We start from the raw sequence: 17,902 nt of genomic DNA on the forward strand, positions 1-17,902 counted from the left end.
CACATTGAGTCGAATGAGGGAGGAGTTCACATGTGTGTGTTTGTGTGTACACTGCGCATGGAATCGGAGCTTATAAGAGCTTGTAGTTTTCAGTGTTTTCTCATTTTTTTATCATATTTCAATTCATCTGCAGACTTTTTCCAGTAAAATGAATGGTGCAGGTCTTATTTATGTATCGGTAAAATCCATTAATATTCCTGAAATATTAACAGACAGTTGTCATAAGAAGGTTCAAGAGCTTTCCTCTTCTTGGAATCATAAGAAACTCCTCAGCACTACGGCAAGCAGTGGAGTTGACTTATTGAAAGTATTAAATCAAGAATTAGAAATTAAGTTTCTCTTCTTCCTCTTCCTCTACCTTTTCTTGCTGTTAGTTCCTGTTCTGCGGTTCCTGGGCTTTGACAGCATACGTTGTTTTCATTATTATTTACATTATTTATTGTAACTGTTCATTATTTCCAACTCTGTTTTCCATTCAACCCAACCTGACAAGGCACATTATCTATTTCTACAAAGCCTTTGCTTCCCTGCTAGCTTCTTTCTGGCTAACGAGACTTTGTAACGACAAGGAAATGTTTTGTTTGTTTTGGAGAGGATTATTTATGAAAACGTATTTTTAAGAATATTAAAAACTTTAGGATGCAAACTCTGATTTAATCAATTATCCACCCAGATTAGTTGGTTTTATAAAGGAAGAAACATCTGACAACTCCTGCGTGTTTTGTGGAAAGCAAGAAATGTATTAAATTAGAGATTAAATGAAGCTTGTTAAATTTTTACATTCTAGACAGACAGCGCTATTATGTCTATTCCTATTTTCATATATTTTTTTTTCTAATATATCTCAAATTCCCTTTTTATTCCTGACCCTTGTGCATTTGTAACAATGAACAGTGAATTTCACAGTGGGATTAAGAATCTATGTCTGTGTTTTACGACAGATATATCTGGGTTTCCTTTCCGGTATATGTATTATGTTAAATTCACGTTCTAATAGCTCAAAATCACTGTTTTTGTTTAAATTAAGGCCCAGTGAGCTCTTCCTGGACAATCACCAATTGCTTTACAAAACATTATGAATAAAAATGGAGTTTAGGCTGGTTGGGTAGAGCAAAAACTCTTCATAGTTGCTGATATTTTTAAATTGGTGGCTCCATTGTCATAATCTGTTTTCTAGAGAATCAACTGATAAAAATCGGAGTGTATGCCGGTATTGACTGTATCGATGGACACATTTTAGGAAATACCTTTCTTCGTGTCTGGATTATCCTGACTTTTTATTAAACTGTCACAAAACAGGACACATATTTTTTTCATTTGTGAGTACATGAGATATGTGACCACGTGAAATGTGATCGGAGCTGTTTCAAAAGCAAAGAGTATGCAATATTTAAAAACACTGAAAGACATATGACACTGAGGCATTTCAAAACTAATTGCACAAGTCTGAAACCACAAATCTTCCAGGAAGATTACATGTTGAACAATAGCGGGTGAAAAAAATCAGGATTGCTGCCAAGCAGTCTACGTGCCGGGTTGGCAGATGAAGGTGATCACAAAAGCAAAAATAAAAAACACTCCATTTTCCAAAGAAACTGAACATTGTTCTGTGAGATATTGTTTTGTTTCGGGTTTTGTGGAGGGACAAGAAAAAAATGCTGCTGCTTCTTGACTGTTTGACTTGAATCTTGGAACCATTAAAATACAAGTGCATATGTTAAAGGTTGTTTTTCCACCAATAAAAAGATTTCAAGTACATGTCGCTGGGTTAAAATCAAAAAATTGTTTCAGTACCCGTCAAAACCTGAGTAGAACATTTGATTTGATGGATTGTTCCGAGGGCTGTGTCGATGTCACGTGACTATTATCGCACCTTATCGTATTGCGTCCCATTATGTCACCAACTGCTTTACAGTCTCCCGTGTGTTTTTGCCCCTGTTTCAGAATTCGAATTCTACTACAATTTCACGATGCATGAAAAGACTTTCTTTATATCTAAATAATTATGGCATATCCACAGGAAGTAAACTTTTTCTCTGCAATTACAAACTCTGTGTAAATCTTCTTGGTAGCTTAGTATTACAATAGAGCTGACACTTGTGAGACTTTACCAGAGATGTAAGCATCACGGAAGATGCTTTTGTGTCACAGTAACTGAGGACAGAACAGAAAAATAGGAAAGATTTCTTTCTTGACCTGCTCATTTATTGCATATAACCCCAAATATGCTGCAGTATATCAAAAACTGAAGCAAAAAACATGATTAAACACATGGACATTACCTGTACAAATACTGATCCTGCTGAAATAAAACAGAGCAAAGTTAGAGATTAGAGACATAGCTATGCCTTTTGTCATTTTGGACAGTTTGGCAAGGAACCTTTCTTTTGTTTGGAACAACATAAATTGGACTCTCTCTTCTCCAAAAAGTTGATTCTGTTCATCTGGACGTGGCGTTTTGTGGGAGAAACATTTCGTCACTCACCCTCAGTCTCAGCAGACTGCAGGTTTCCCCAACCTTATAAACAGCACATTTGCATAATGACTGAAACCAGCCCACTGAAGGAACAATGGGCTCTCTCTTGTCAAAGGTCATAAACAACTACAGAGAGCAACCCTGTACACAAAGGTAAAATTGTGCTCAATAAGCAAGTGAACAATTACAATGTAATTTGCGCTTTGTGTTGGTATGCAGAGGACTCCCAAGACACTCCAGTGGATGCCCCCTACACCATGACAGAAAGTTGACAAGCAAGCCATACTTGTTCAGTTTTTATTTTTTCTAAATGTACTGTCATAAACTTTAAACTTTATCACACTAACTGAGGCCTGTAGAATCTGAGAGATCGCTCTTGGGGGTTTTGCCTTTTTTATCACCAATAATCCATATTATCTGGAATCACAATATCTTCTTAAAAACAAATGTCCATTATTTTTTTAAATAATATTTAATCATTTTACTTGACGTAAATCACACCTTATCTCTGTCATGAAAAGCAAGGAGGTCGTTCTTGGATAATTATTATTACTGCAGACAAAAAAGAAAGCATGTTTTGTTCTTATCTTTTGTGTTTTCTCTGACAAGTATTGCGAAACTTAATTCTGCATGTAAGACACTGCAGCCGTGCTGCTTGTAGGGTAAATCATGAAAAGGATAGAATTACAACTGAAAACCCAGACAGCTCAACCACTCAGTCAGCGCTGTGTTTTTTTTAAATCCACAAACAATTCTTGTAACTTCTTAATAATGCCTTAGTTATAACAGAGATGTGTTCAGAGATGTGTTGACATTATGTGCATCTAAGAATGAGGAAAGTTGGTGGAGGACAATTTTCTCGAGAACATTAGACAAAAATGTCAGCTTAGAGACTGGTCTAAAATTGCCAAGAACTGACGGGTCCAAACCAGTTTTTTTTTTTTTTTTTAGAAGCGGCTGGACAACAGCTTGTTTAAACAAATGAGGAACAGTTCCATTTGAGATACTGCCATTTACAATAGCAAGGATGTTAGGGCGGACTGTCTTCAGCACATCTCTGAGAAATGGAGTAGGTAACACATCCAAGGGGCACGTAGTTGGTCTCATATGCATTATTATATCAGTAAGATGGGATAATGAAACTGGTTTAAATTCAGAGAAAAAGAATGAACATGTAGGGGGTTCAGAAGGGTCTTGGGATGAGAGCGGGATATGTGCTCTGATATTATCAATTTTTTCAGTAAAGAACTTTAGAAAATCCTCACAGGTGTGCGAGGCAGTCTCAGATATGGCTGAAGTGGTGGAATGCAGAAAAGAGTTGATTGTGTTGAACAGAACTTTGGTATTACCAGAATTCTTAGTAATGATCTTGGAGAAATAACAATCTCTAAACACTTGGTAAGAAACGAGGAGCTTATCTTTCTTCCATTTTCGTTCTGCTTTCCTGCATTCCTGTCTGACGGCACGAGTGACCTTATTTAGCCAAGGCTGAGTTTTAAATTTTTGCCAGTAGCTCATCAGGATTATTGTAATGAGGAGAGATTTCATCAAAGGTGGCTAAAGGAGATGCAGCGAAGGCAGCTGAGAATTGGGGAGCAGTTTTAGGTGTTATAGGGCGTGTAAGAGAGGGCGCCTGGGTTTGTTTAGAGGATGAGTGAGAAATGGGAACATTAAACAAAATGAAATTATGATCAGCTGGACACACATCAATCACCTCAACACCGATCAGTGAGAGCCCAGATGACAAGATGAGGTCTAGAATGTGGCCCTGCTTGTGTGTAGGGCCGTTGACAGACTGGGTCAGGTTAAATGACTCCAAGAGTTGTGAAAATTCCCTAACCAAAGGTTTGGAGGGGCAACACATATGGATATTGAAGTCACCAAGGATTAGAAACCTATCAGTGGTTGGCAGTGTCACAGACAGAAAATTCCTGAATGAAATCTTTGTTAAGGTGAGGAGGCCTAGGACAGATCCAGCATAAACAGCTGCAGTTCAAAACTAGTGTAGTCACTTCTGAGTAGCATTCTGCATTTAAAGTGTAATGAACCGCTGATCTATACCATAAGTCATCCTTGCGGGGGTTGTCGGAACTGTATGTGCAGTCGCACTAAGGACAGATGTGCTCAGAGGCATGCCCCGTAACGTGTATGGAGCAGTCTGTCGCGGCAGGAATGCACAGCTGCCTCTTCTTCTCTCATTCTCTCCCCCTCCCTCTCCTCTTGCTACTTCAAGCATGAAACTGATCAATGATCAGCTGATCATCACGGAATATTGATAAAATGTCTGACACAACAGGGATTTAAAAAGAAACACATTAGAAACACACAAGCTAATTCAAGTAAAGCACAAGCATCTTTAGCAATCCTGGCTCAAGAGTTGGCTGTTCGTCTTGTAATCGGAATGTTGCCGGTTCGAGCCCCAGCTCGGACAGTCTCGGTTGTTGTGTCCTTGGGCAAGACACTTCGCCATTACCTACTGGTTGGTGTTAGAGGGCCCGGTGGCACCAGTGGCGCCTCTGTCAGTGCGCCTCAGGGCGGCTGTGGCTACAATGTAGCTTGCCATCACCAGTGTGTGAATGTGTAGATGACTTAATGTTTAAAGCGCTTTGGGGTCCTTAGGGACTAGTAAAGCGCTATACAAATGCTGGCCATTTACCATATTTTGCTATCTGGGGTCATAAAAAAGCTCCATCTTCACTTTTTTCTTAAATCCAGCTTCACAGGAAGTCTTACACCCTCATCGGGTTTTGAGAGCGGGGCTGTAATGTGATGTAAATACGTTTTTATATTTGTAGTGTTTCACGGATATATCCTTGGGCAAGATACTAACCCCGTGTTTGCCTACTGGTGGTGGTCAGAGGGCCCGGTGGCGCCTGTGTCCGGCAGCCTCGCCTCTGTCAGTGCGCCCCAGGGCAGCTGTGGCTACAATGTAGCTTGCTATCACCAGTGTGTGAATGTGTGTGTGAATGGGTGAATGACTGAATGTAGTGTAAAGTGCTTTGGGGTCCTATGGACTAGAAAAAGCGCTATACAAATGCAGGCCATTTACCATTTCACGGATGGTGGGTATTTTATATTGGTGTGGACAGATTTGTCCCGAGGGAGGACAAAGTTTGAAATCACAAAGTTTTTGGTATGAAATTAAGCTTTTGATGTTTCCTCTCGCGGTAGTGTTTGGTTTTTTCGGATTTTGACCTTATCACTATTGTGTAATTTCATCAACAGAACAACTGAGCTTCTAAAGTTATCTCACTTTAAGAGGGAACAGCCGTCTGCCACGGGCCACATGTGACTTAGGCTCAGGTACATTTACTGCGCTCTGCTGCCATCTAATGGACATTTTAGATTTTTTTATTTTTTTTTCATGAACCAAGGGGACGCATGTGATCGGCGTTGTTTCTCAGCGAAATGACGCACAAAGGGCCGATTATACATCTCGTAGCGATGGAGCATGGGTAAAGGAACACCAGCTATGGATCAGTCCATAAAATGGACGTTATTAGCTGAAATCCGTCCCATCGTTTTGGGCCAGTATGGGCCATCTCCAACAGATAGTTTGTTCAGAAGGTTGTTATCATCCATTCAGATCGAGGATCACTTACAAGAGCATGGGAAGACTCCAGATCCGCTCTAGTTGGAATCCGATGAATACAGCAGTCTTTACAGGTAAGACCATATAAATGGACAGCATTTATATAGTAACTATTAACAAGTCAGCGAGTGATGATAATAATGATAATGTGGTTATGTTAGTAATACATTAATTCTCCACACGATGTTCATTTACAGAAATGTTTCACAGAAACTGATTTCTCTATCAAAGACTGAACTAGTGTGTTTCCGTAGATTACCTCTGTATGAATGTACGCCTAAAGGAAGGCGTGTTTGTCTGGGGGAAGACAAGAAGCAGAAGTACTTGGGAGAGGCAGCTGCAGTGAGGACATAGCCACCTTACACTGAGGTCAGAGCTCAGAATCTGAAACAGCTCAGGTTTATATTCTAGGGGTTATAAAAAATCTAAGTCGATTTATAAAGAAACTTTCAAATAATAATTATAATCACAATTATGATTATTATTATAAAAAACAAACATTTAAGTGGATTTTCTGTCACATGTATTGTGTTAGCCCTGCAATAAACTGGGAGCCTGTCCTGCCTTTGCCTTGTTGCAGCAGCATCCTCCTGTGACCCTGAATTGGATACATTGAGGACAGCTACCTGTAGTCTGAAAAACAGTTTTGTCAAGTTTGCAGGTCTATCAGCACGAGACATTCTTACATAGAAAACACTGTTAAAGTCTCTAAGTCAGTTAAGCATAATTGGTCCAGTCTATGATGGCATTCAGAAGAAGTCAGGGAAGAAATTTAGGCCGTGTACTGAAAAGGTATTTTTTCTTATTATCAAAGGACATTTGGAGTGACGGCTTCTACAACTCAGTTCTTGGTCGCGTTTAAGTAAAGCCTACAGGCAAAGAAGTCACAGTGTTGATATTCAACACAAAGAGAAAAGCTTGTTTGAATGTATTTACAATCACAGTTTTCAAAACCTCTGACTGTAAACAGCTTTACAGGTTTGATATAATTTGACACTTGATATCAGGTGATGGGATTTAATTAAAAGGTATCCCACATAATAGTTTTTTATCTTGTCATGGGAGACCCACCCCTTCCTCCCAAGTTAACTGCAGCCCGAAAAATCTATTGGGGGTATATACACACTCACAACCATTGGGGCAAAAAGAGCAACCAAAAAACGGGCAACCTGCACAGCCACAGATGCGCGAGAAGGTTGAAGCGCTTATAAGCTCTACTCATGAAGGAACTCTTGGAGAATCTTGCTAATGGTAACAGGGGACAAGTACTCCTGCCCAAGCTGACATGATATATCCGCACATACAGCCCAGCCACAAAGTGAACCAAGTCGTTTAGTTAAAGACAGCATGACCTGAAATTTCTTACTCCTAAGTTAAATGGATGGATGAATGGATGAAAGTTAGATGATTACAAGCATAAAATCATAAAAGCCACTAGTTCCCACACTGGAGTTCCCTAACACTGAGTATTAATTGTACTGAGCTTGTATCAACAGTTATAATGGACTAAGCTACCTGAGACATTGCATTGAATTATTGTTTCTATCGTAATTATTTCACCTGAGAGGTTTTAGCTCAGATATTCAGCTTTTTCCTTTCAGTAGACTTAGTCCTGTTTCTGCTTTCATTTTGATTGCAAGAAGAAGAAGAAGAAAGCTTCAAAGAAGTGGTGTTCAGGGTCTCAGTGAACAGTGTGCCGATCATGGTCACGCACTGCATGTGGTTTTAAACTTTGAAATATATATTGTTATTGGGGGATGTGTCATATTAGTGCATGGTACAGTTTATTATTGAAAACTGTTGAGTTCTGTTTTCTGTTTTGATGATCACTTAGACCAAAGATTTTAAAAAGTGTTGTTTTTAAGATCCTTTTTTAAAAATCTGTAAAGTGCTTGTTCATTTTTTATTTAAAAAAGTTTTACATAAATGTTAGTGTTTCATTTATAATATTTTATAGCTTACACTACTCTGTACAGGTCTACATTAGAGACATTTCTGTTACATATGTATGAGAATGAAACAGATTTATCAAATGTTATTTGATTAGATACACAATGTGAAGTTCATCATTTTCATAAAAATAAAACTATAATGACAAACATGAACAGCTTTGCTTATTTCTGAGACATTAATGCTTGAAAACAACTATTTTTGAAATGTTTTAATATTTAGACAGTTTATATTTGTAGGCTGAAACTATAATGGTGAACCTGAGGTGATGGCCAACAGAAAGTAAATATATATATAAATATAAAACAATATTCAAGTAATGTTTTTACCCTGTGCAGTGTGTGGACGCTGTGCACTCAATCACCTCATACACTGTAGTAAACATGCACCGCTAGCTGGATGAACACCACCATCTCTCTACATTTTCACCATCTGTGAGCACAAATTGCTGCTCTGCCAGAAAATCACATATAACATACACAGAGGTGAAGAATATTACTACTATTAAACATTAGAGAGACAACAGATACCATACTGATTGTGAATGAATAAAGTATGGTATCATTTTCAATTCAGGTGTCACAATAATTTATCCAAACTATATATCGGTCGCAGGGTTAACACATAGACACAAACAACCATTTGCACTCACACCTAGGGGCAACCTATCCCCACTAACTGCATGTCTTTGGACTGCAGGAGGAAGCCAGAGTACCCAGGAAGAACCCACACAAAGACGGGGAGAACATGCAAAATCTACACAGAAAGACCCCAGCCTGATGCTGTGAGGCAACAGTGCTGACCTCTGTGCTACTGCTGTGTGTATGCGTTCAGATTTTTCAGTTGCAGAAAATGCAACTGAATGAATCAAATATTGAACAAAAATATATTCTAACATTCTGCATTCTCAAATTTCACAGAGTAAATTTTTGATGAACAGAAAAAGTATTAATTATAAAAAATAATAATATTATATATTATTAAAATTTTCTGCAACCATGACCAAAGTCACAATCATCATTACAGTATTGTGGACTTACTGCTTGGCTAATAGTGACAAACTTCAGGAGAGATCATGATGACAGAAAACTGCAAACAACACTGTGAATGCAAGCTTTTTTTTCTCTTGTTTCTGTGACCTCAGTGTGCTGGCAGACTTGTTCAAGAGTTTAAAAAGTGATAATTAACTACTCTGTTTGTCTATATTCTATGTATAATATGGGAATAAAAAGATTATTTGAGAAAATCTGTTTTGAATCTAGTTTTTATATGTTTAATTTTATAGTAAGTAGAAATTTTAACCCAACGTTAATGGTAAGATAACCCTTGTGATGGGTTCTGAGTTTCGACCCAATTTTTGGCAACCCCAACTTTAAACATTGGTCAATTTAACCCAATTTTTGGATAGTTATCCTAACCCAGTGTGCTGGATCAAAACAGTAACCCAACCTTGTTAAGTTGAAACAACCAAGCGTTGGTTTGGTCCATATTTGACCCAGCGTTGGGTTACAAATTGGCTCATTTTTAACCCAGCGTTTTTTAGAGTGCATGGAGAACTGTTCTGGCAAACTGAAAAGAGAATTAAAATGAAAAAAAAAAGCCAAACAGACCATCTTGGAATCAACAATCAAAAAATGATCGCAAATTTATGAAATTTAATCACTGGTTCATATTTCAATTAAATATGAATATGTTCCTTAACTGTAAACAGTTAAGATGTGATTTAGTTTACATCCTTCACCCAGCATATTTGTCCGGGCCTTCAGGTAAACATAGGAATAATTTCAGTCAACATGGCTTATAGTAGAGATTCTGTAGGAAAGATTGCTAGCTCTAATATTAATATCACCAAATCCAAGGACACACCAACTGCTCAGATTTCTAGAAAAAAAACATTTTTAAAAAATTTCAGTCTATCCATTCATTTTCTTCTGCCTAATCAATTCAGGTTCACAGTGGTAGGGTGGGGGGCTACAGCCTGTCCCAGTGGTCATAGTTAGTGTACGATACCTTTGGACAGGGATCAGTCTGGTACATCTCCTCACCAACTTCACTGGAGTGTGCACTCTTAAGTATTTTTCCCACATCTGAATAAAAAATACTGATATTTACAAATAACAGAATCAGCTGATGCCGCCTGAGTGAAATCCTGATTATAAATGTTAGGAACAGAGACAGGGAGGTACTGTTTGAAGTTTATTGTTAACATGAGTCAATGATCATTTACAGCAGTGGTTCCCAGACGTTTTTTTTACTAGGCCCCCTTTGTTTTACAAGAAAACTGGGGGTCTCCGCAGTTTTCTTGGAGGGTGACATGGCTGCCCTCCAGTGATCCTCCATGGGCTCTTATGCTCTGGAGGGCCTCTAGATGTCTGGGGCCTGGATCTCCTCCATGCCTGCTTCATGTCCTGTTGGCAGGGCTATGGCTCCCAACACCTACTATTAGATACTTACATGGAGAAACCTTTTGAATACAAGCATGCTCACGCACACAGGTGTGCACACGGGTGAAATCCTGCAGTGCCCACAAGGTCCCTCTGTTCAAGAAAGCACATGTACAGGCCCATTTGAAGTTTGCCACTGAACAACTCAGTGATTCAGAGGAGGACTGGGTGAAAGTGTTGTGGTCAGATGAGCCAAGCTATTTGGCATCAACTCAATTCGCCATGTTTAGAGGAGGATTGCTGCCTATGACTCCAAGGACATCGTTCCCACCATTGTACATTGAGGTGGAAACATGGTTTGGGGTGTTTTTCTGCCAGGGGGATAGGACAACTGCACCGCATCAAAGGGAGGATGGATGGGGTCATCATCAAATCTTGGGTGAGAACCTCCATCCCTCAGCCAGGGCATTGAAAATTGGTCATAGGTGGGTATTCCAGCATGACAGTGATCCAAAACACACGGCCAAGGCAGCAAAGGACTGGCTCAAGAAGAAGCATATTAAGGTCTTGGAGTGGCATGGTCAGTCTACAGACCTTAATCCCATAGAAAATCTGTGGAGGGAACTGAAGGTTTGTGCTGCCAAATTTCAACCATGAAACATTAATGACTTGGAGAAGATCTTCTGCAAAGAGGAGTGGGACAAAATCCGCCTGATATGTGTGCAAAAATCAAATCACCTGGGGCTCAAATGATTTTATTTCTCTGGCTGTATCTGGGTTTTTCCACTATTGACTGTGTCTAGCAATCCGGACTTTTTCTCAGATTGCTTTATGTAGCCACCGGTGCTATCTGTAGAAAAATATTACACCACTGGACTTTCATGACAGTACTGAATAGTGCACGTCTTTGACTGGATTTGAAAATAATGGTTCATTCTGTTTATTGATAATACAAATTATACTAATTAATATTATATGGAGAGTCATCACTCATTCAGTAAATGCTATTTGGATAGTCTGCAAAAACTTAACATTCAGTGTTTTCTCAATTTCTATAAGTCACAAGAGTAAGCCTGCTGATGTTTTGTTTCTTTTTACTCTACACTAATACACGGTCATAGGAGAATGCGTGTCTGCGCGAAATGTGATCGGAGCCATCTTGAAAGGAGAAAACAAAAAAATATTTAATAACACTGAAAGAAAGATGATACTCAAGACACCTTAAACAAGCTACACAAGTTTAAAGCCACAAATGTTCCAGGAAGAAGTTCAGAAATTCTTTGAGAGCCAGACATGTTAAAACAATAGCAGGGTGTGGGGGGAAATCTGTATTAGTGCCAAGAACATGCAGGAATGCGGTAACTATTTCACTCAAAACCCCACAGAACTATGTTCACAAACCACACTGAACATAGTTCTGTGGGGTTTTGTTTCGTTTTGTTTCGTGACTGTGTGACTTGGAGCCATTGATATATCAGTGGATATGTTGAAGCTTGGTAGTCTTTTGATTTTCCACCAGTAAAATAATTCCATGTCTAGATCAGTTAGAGGTTGGTTCACGAATATTTTTGAGTCTGTCCCAGTCACTTTGAACTCTTTTGGTGGATTCTTTTACGTTTTCACAAGATTCTACACCGTGAATGATTCATGATTCGGTAGCTTGTAGGACCGTTTTCAACAGTACAACAATAGGATATTAGCCCTTTATTGTCATTGTACATGTGCAACTAAATTGTGCTGAATTTTTTATCATTCATTAGTAACGTGAAGAATTTTATCAGTCTTTCACATCATTGTGAAGAACTTTTTTCTCACTCTTCTTTAGGTCAAGTGAAGTGGCTTTGTTGTCATTTCAACCATGTGCAGTGGTACAGTACATAGTACAGTGAGACAGCATTCCTCCAAGACCAGGGTGCTACATATAGCAGACAATCAACACAGAACTACATAAAGTGTAAATGTGCAGAAATTGCAAAAAAAACCAAAAACAAACAAAAACAGTGCAACACCAGAACAGAATGATACAGACACAACAGTGTGCAATAGAAAAGTGCAACAATGGCAATGGGTTGTGCAAAAAGTAACTTGATGTATGAAGGTGTGTGCGTGCGTGTGTGCGTGCACGTGAGTGTGTATGTGTGTGTGTGTGTAACATTTATGGTCTCAGCCATTGCAACACCTTGAGTTGTGGCTGTGGGACAGATGACTACATATTTAAAACTTTAACATTTTGATTTACAGGGAAGTCCATAGCCAACTCCGTGATTGTAAGGTGCTCGGATCCCATGGCTTCATACATCATCCCTCCATCACCATGACTGAAAATTGACAAGCAAGTCATACTTGTTCAGTTATTTTCTTTTCTAAATGTACTGTCATGAACTTTAACATTTACCACACTAAATGAGACCTGTGGATCTGAGATGTAGCTCTTAATTTGTTATTTTATTTTTGCCATTTTCTCTGGGCATTGGTCTGACCTGAATCTGTTAGGATGCCTGAATGCTCCAGACCAGCAAGGTGCCAAACCTTCTGATTTTATAAAGGTGTTCACACCTGCTGATGACCAGTAAATCAAGTGCATTTGATTGAATCCAATTTTCCTAGGACAGTGAAAACTTCCTTAATTCTGTTGAATAAAGTTAAATTACTACACCTGATGACCAAGATAAAATTTCAAGCAGCAGAAACTTCAGATGTTCAGATAATGTTGATAAATAAAGTTTAAATTATCAGAAATGAGGGAGGCCAATCAAATTACGTTTTTTGCTTGTTTGTTGGGTGGGGGGGTTTGGGCAGGTAGTATTGTCACCAACATTCAACATTTTTTCTAAGCACAGGCTTTGAAATGGGCACACAACCAGGAAAAATAGCTCTTGACTATCTGTGCTTTAATTAGCTGTTCACATACCTAGCCAAGTTTCATTACTTGTTGACTTGTCACCTGCAAGATAAGGACACAGATTTGGCTTCAGTCACAGTCTCTTTTTTTAGTTTCTTTTACCTGGAAATACAAATCTAATTCTAAAACTCAGTTTTCAAAACTTTAGCACACAGGTTCTCCTGTGCTCCACAAACTTAGAATTGACAAGCACCAACGTAGTGTTTGCCCTGATAAAAGTGGTCTATACTCATAAATTTGCCATGAATGAAAACATTCAGTGTTTAAACAAGTAGATGTACTTCTTTACAACTTCATGCACATATTTTTTATTAATATGGTTATTTCTATTTAAACATGTATAAAGATAAGATTAGCCTCAGAGGTTGCAGCCCTCACAGCTTTGTGTCATAAAAGGATTCCCGCACCTCCAACCCTCTTCTGCTCCTCATTTTAATGAACAGTCTAGTGTTATTAAATAAATAAAAATTAAGAGATGGAAATTTGTTGCCTGAGGACAGCAACTAATCTAGAGGGTTAAAAATGAAAAGGCATCTGTGCAAAAGTACAATGGCAGAGACAGCAGGGTGCTGTTTGTATACTGAAACATGCTGAAATTAACAGCAACATTTTTCCACATTTAGCTCCAAACCATACAAAAACATGTTTTTCAAGTCATTTTTGTTGTGGGGACATTCTTGAAATATTTAAAGACTTGAATAAACAAACCATGTTCAATTGGCCGGTAAATTTAAAAAAGAACATTTTCATGTATGTCTTCCTCAATTTTTATGAAAACAAACCTTTTTAAGCTCATGTCACAACATCTCAATCAGTTTAGGACAATCGGGCCAGGACTTTACGTAGGCCACTCCAAAGTCTTCATTTCATTTTTCTTACATCATTAGAGGTGGACTTGCTGGTGTGTTTTAGCTCATTGTCCTGCTGTTCTCCTTCAGGATGTTTTGGTAGACAGCAGAATTCACTAGGGCAAAACAGCCCCAGACCATCACACTACCACCACCATATTTTACTGTTGGTATAATGTTCCTTTTCTGAAATGAAAGGACAGTGAAAACTTTCTTAATTCTGTTGAATAAAGTTAAATTACTACACCTGATGACCAAAATAAAATTTCAAGCAGCAGAAACTTCAGATGTTCAGATAATGTTAATAAATAAAGTTTAAATTATCAGAAATGAGAGAGGCCAATCAAATTACGTTTTTCGTTTGTTTGTTGGGTGGGGGGGTTTGGGCAGGTAGTATTGTCACCAACATTCAACATTTTTTCTAAGCACAACATAATGTTCTTAAAAATCGAACAAATGACAAATGTACAGTAATAAAAGTTCGTACATTATAGATAAAATATATTCATTTCACTTAATCTAATGACACCTTTACTCTCTCATGCAAAGTACGAAAGTTATTCCTGGAAAATTATTGTTACTGCAGTCAAAGACAAAGACATCTTTTGTTCTTGTCTTTTGGTATTTGTACGCTCCATGTGAGATATTGCAGCCCTACTGCATCTAGGGTAAATGAAACCCAGACGACGCCACTGAGTCACTGCTGTGTTTATTTAAAACTATGATACACTTACTTCTATGTAACTTCTTGATAATCCTAGGTATGTGAACAGCTAATTAAAGCACAGATAGCCAAGAGCTATTGTTCCTGGTTGTGTGCCCATTTCAATGCATCTCTGTCATAACTAACTTCTTGATAATCCCTTAGTTATGACAAAGATGCATTGAAATGGGCACACAACCAGGAACAATAGCTCTTGGCTATCTGTGCTTTAATTAGCTGTTCACATACCTAGGATTATCAAGAAGTTACATAGAAGTAAGTGTATCATAGTTTTAAATAAACACAGCAGTGACTCAGTGGCGTCGTCTGGGTTTCATTTACCCTAGATGCAGTAGGGCTGCAATATCTCACATGGAGCGTACAAATACCAAAAGACAAGAACAAAAGATGTCTTTGTCTTTGACTGCAGTAACAATAATTTTCCAGGAATAACTTCCGTACTTTGCATGAGAGAGTAAAGGTGTCATTAGATTAAGTGAAATGAATATATTTTATCTATAATGTACGAACTTTTATTACTGTACATTTGTCATTTGTTCGATTTTTAAGAACATTATGTTGTGCTTAGAAAAAATGTTGAATGTTGGTGACAATACTACCTGCCCAAACCCCCCCACCCAACAAACAAACGAAAAACGTAATTTGATTGGCCTCTCTCATTTCTGATAATTTAAACTTTATTTATTAACATTATCTGAACATCTGAAGTTTCTGCTGCTTGAAATTTTATTTTGGTCATCAGGTGTAGTAATTTAACTTTATTCAACAGAATTAAGAAAGTTTTCACTGTCCTTTCATTTCAGAAAAGGAACATTATACCAACAGTAAAATATGGTGGTGGTAGTGTGATGGTCTGGGGCTGTTTTGCCCTAGTGAATTCTGCTGTCTACCAAAACATCCTGAAGGAGAACAGCAGGACAATGAGCTAAAACACACCAGCAAGTCCACCTCTAATGATGTAAGAAAAATGAAATGAAGACTTTGGAGTGGCCTACGTAAAGTCCTGGCCCGATTGTCCTAAACTGATTGAGATGTTGTGACATGAGCTTAAAAAGGTTTGTTTTCATAAAAATTGAGGAAGACATACATGAAAATGTTCTTTTTTAAATTTACCGGCCAATTGAACATGGTTTGTTTATTCAAGTCTTTAAATATTTCAAGAATGTGCTCCCTCCTGTGCTCCACAAACTTAGAATTGACAAGCACCAACGTAGTGTTTGCCCTGATAAAAGTGGTCTATACTCATAAATTTGCCATGAATGAAAACATTCAGTGTTTAAACAAGTAGATGTACTTCTTTACAACTTCATGCACATGCACATATTTTTTATTAATATGGTTATTTCTATTTAAACATGTATAAAGATAAGATTAGCCTCAGAGGTTGCAGCCCTCACAGCTTTGTGTCATAAAAGGATTCCCGCACCTCCAACCCTCTTCTGCTCCTCATTTTAATGAACAGTCTAGTGTTATTAAATAAATAAAAATTAAGAGATGGAAATTTGTTGCCTGAGGACAGCAGCTAATCTAGAGGGTTAAAAATGAAAAGGCATCTGTGCAAAAGTACAATGGCAGAGACAGCAGGGTGCTGTTTGTATACTGAAACATGCTGAAATTAACAGCAACATTTTTCCACATTTAGCTCCAAACCTTACAAAAACATGTTTTTCAAGTCATTTTTGTTGTGGGGACATTCTTGAAATATTTAAAGACTTGAATAAACAAACCATGTTCAATTGGCCGGTAAATTTAAAAAAGAACATTTTCATGTACAGTGGGGCAAAAAAGTATTTAGTCAGCCACCGATTGTGCAAGTTCCCCCACTTAAAATGATGACAGAGGTCAGTAATTTGCACCAGAGGTACACTTCAACTGTGAGAGACAGAATGTGAAAGAAAAATCCATGAATTCACATGGTAGGATTTGTAAAGAACTTATTCGTAAATCAGGGTGGAAAATAAGTATTTGGTCAATAACAAAAATACAACTCAATACTTTGTAACATAACCTTTGTTGGCAATAACAGAGGTCAAACGTTTACTATAGGTCTTTACCAGGTTTGCACACACAGTAGCTGGTATTTTGGCCCATTCCTCCATGCAGATCTTCTCGAGAGCAGTGATGTTTTGGGGCTGTCGCCGAGCAACACGGACTTTCAACTCCCGCCACAGATTTTCTATGGGGTTGAGGTCTGGAGACTGGCTAGGCCACTCCAGGACTTTCAAATGCTTCTTACGGAGCCACTCCCTTGTTGCCCGGGCGGTGTGTTTTGGATCATTGTCATGTTGGAAGACCCAGCCTCGTTTCATCTTCAAAGTTCTCACTGATGGAAGGAGGTTTTGGCTCAAAATCTCACGATACATGGCCCCATTCATTCTGTCCTTAACACGGATCAGTCGTCCTGTCCCCTTGGCAGAAAAACAGCCCCATAGCATGAGGTTTCCACCCCCATGCTTCACAGTAGGTATGGTGTTCTTGGGATGCAACTCAGTATTCTTCTTCCTCCAAACACGACGAGTTGAGTTTATACCAAAAGGTTCTACTTTGGTTTCATCTGACCACATGACATTCTCCCAATCCTCTGCTGTATCATCCATGTGCTCTCTGGCAAACTTCAGACGGGCCTGGACATGCACTGGCTTCAGCAGCGGAACACGTCTGGCACTGCGGGATTTGATTCCCTGTCGTTGTAGTGTGTTACTGATGGTGACCTTTGTTACTTTGGTCCCAGCTCTCTGCAGGTCATTCACCAGGTCCCCCCGTATGGTTCTGGGATCTTTGCTCACCGTTCTCATGATCATTTTGACCCCACGGGATGAGATCTTGCGTGGAGCCCCAGATCGAGGGAGATTATCAGTGGTCTTGTATGTCTTCCATTTTCTGATGATTGCTCCCACAGTTGATTTTTTCACACCAAGCTGCTTGCCTATTGTAGATTCACTCTTCCCAGTCTGGTGCAGGTCTACAATACTTTTCCTGGTGTCCTTCGAAAGCTCTTTGGTCTTGGCCATGGCGGCGTTTGGAGT

General features: G+C 38.7%; 1 long non-coding RNA gene across 1 annotated transcript; it reads left to right on the plus strand.

Annotated features, from left to right (window-relative positions):
* The first annotated feature begins 5,568 nt into the window (after positions 1 to 5,568).
* LOC147317438 (uncharacterized) lies at positions 5,569 to 9,244 on the plus strand. Its single transcript, XR_015131841.1, has 3 exons — positions 5,569 to 6,142; positions 6,323 to 6,437; positions 8,718 to 9,244. It is a non-coding gene; the product is annotated as an uncharacterized LOC147317438 (long non-coding RNA).
* Positions 9,245 to 17,902: the final 8,658 nt, after the last annotated feature.

The sequence above is a fragment of the Aulonocara sp. 'chitande type north' Nkhata Bay genome, linkage group LG12, assembly GCF_057382095.1.
Source record: "Aulonocara sp. 'chitande type north' Nkhata Bay isolate Kocher_YH1m ecotype deep benthic linkage group LG12, A_spYH_male_GT1.1, whole genome shotgun sequence".
NCBI lineage: Eukaryota > Metazoa > Chordata > Actinopteri > Cichliformes > Cichlidae > Aulonocara > Aulonocara sp. 'chitande type north' Nkhata Bay.